The sequence below is a fragment of the Marmota flaviventris genome, chromosome 3 (assembly GCF_047511675.1).
Source record: "Marmota flaviventris isolate mMarFla1 chromosome 3, mMarFla1.hap1, whole genome shotgun sequence".
Lineage (NCBI taxonomy): Eukaryota > Metazoa > Chordata > Mammalia > Rodentia > Sciuridae > Marmota > Marmota flaviventris.
In genome coordinates this window covers 169,841,654-169,843,312 of record NC_092500.1, presented here as the reverse complement: position 1 = coordinate 169,843,312, position 1,659 = coordinate 169,841,654, and the positions used below count along the sequence as shown (strand labels likewise).

Genomic DNA, 1,659 nt, shown 5'->3' with positions numbered 1-1,659 from the left:
TGGCATTTCCACTTGGTGTGAATAGGGTGGTTTATTTGATAATCATGCTGACATGACTGGTTAGACATCTGGAAGAAAATGGTTAATCACTGCCTTATCCCTGTCTTACACATGCATCTATGTACACATTCACACACACACAAATTTCATTTTGATTAAATATCTAAATAAAAAAAATTAACACGTTGGAAAGCTAGAAGAAAAATAACTATCTTCTAGTTAGAGGAAGACATTTAATTTTTTTCCTTATTTTTGCTTTAACACTGAGCTACACCCCAGTCCTCTTTATTTTTTTATTTTGAGACAGGGTCTCATTAAGTCATTAAAGGGTCTCACTTGGTTACCCAGGCTGGCCTTGAACTTGGGATCCTCCTGCCTCAGCCTCCCAAGTTGCTGGGATGACAGTCATGTGTCACTGCACCTGGCCAGAGCAAGATGTTTTTAAGCAAGACACAGATTTAGAATCTACGAAGAAAAAGATAAACAAATTTCACTTGCATAAGAATTTTCCTCATGTGTGAGGGGAACCATTGGCCACCGGAAGGGTTGCTCTCTCTGTGTACTTAGAGAGCTATTATAAATTCATAGGAAAAAGACAAACCAAGCCCACATATGGCTAGGCAAGTCACTGGGAAGGAAATTAGTTGAAAACAGTAAGCATTCAAGGAGATTAGGGTAGCAAAATATCATCATTCACCCACCAGATTGCTGCAGATTCCAAAGGACAACAGGCAGCCTGAAGATCACGTGGGAGTGGGCATTGTCCAAGAGGCTGGAAGTCACCACAGCCTTTGGGGAAGGTCCACAGAAGACAGCTGAACCTCAGGAACAGCCATCTCTTTTATGCAGTGCTCTGGATTTACCTTAAACAGAGCAATAAAGGCACCAACAAGACTGAGGACGCCTCCAGACAGCTGCTTAGAGAAACAGCAGGAAGTTAGACCAGGGAGACAGCTGGATAAAATACGTTTAGCCTCCCCGTGTAATATGACGCAGCTGCTGAAAGGCATGAGTTAGGTCTTTCTGTGCACTGATGTGGAGGGATGTCCATGATATTTTATTAAGTGGAAAAGAATAAGTTGCAGAATGATGTGTCGTGTGACTTATTGTTTATAAGTAGAAGAGAAAAAGGCAAAAATCCATTATTTATGTATATATTTGCTTGTTAATATACACATACACATATTCCAAGTATGCAGACATCCATTGCTCTAGAAGCATGAGATTTAGAAAGGAATTGAAAATGAGGCAGGTAAAGAAAAGATTGATCATTCACTACCTATCCACCTTTCTCCCTAAATCTTGGAGGAAACCCAGAGCCAGCGTGTTCTGTGTCTTTGGGTGTTCTTAGCACCTCAACCTGATCCAGAGGTCAGCTTAAAACAATTTGAGAAGCACAGCATATTACAGGATTACACAAAAGTAAACAGAGATTACCGTGTGGACACAGAGAACCAGTCAGATCACCTGGCCAGCCAGAGTTGGTGTCTGAAACCACACAAGGGAGACAATGAATGACCAAACGAAGTATCTTTGGGGTGGAAATGAGAGAGAGACATCTGGCAACCTCACTCTATGAGAAGGGGTCCAGGATTTGCACAAAGACACACTTAAGGTAAAATATAATTTTGGTTTCCAAATGTTGGGAGGTCTGTCTTA

At 41.2% G+C, this 1,659-nt stretch overlaps 1 long non-coding RNA gene across 1 annotated transcript; it reads right to left on the bottom strand.

The window, feature by feature from the left end:
- Window positions 1-213: 213 nt before the first annotated feature.
- Window positions 214-919, bottom strand: LOC139705273 (uncharacterized). The gene is made up of 2 exons (XR_011707192.1): window positions 702-919; window positions 214-421 (listed from the first exon to the last, which is right to left on the bottom strand). It is a non-coding gene; the product is annotated as an uncharacterized lncRNA (long non-coding RNA).
- Window positions 920-1,659: the final 740 nt, after the last annotated feature.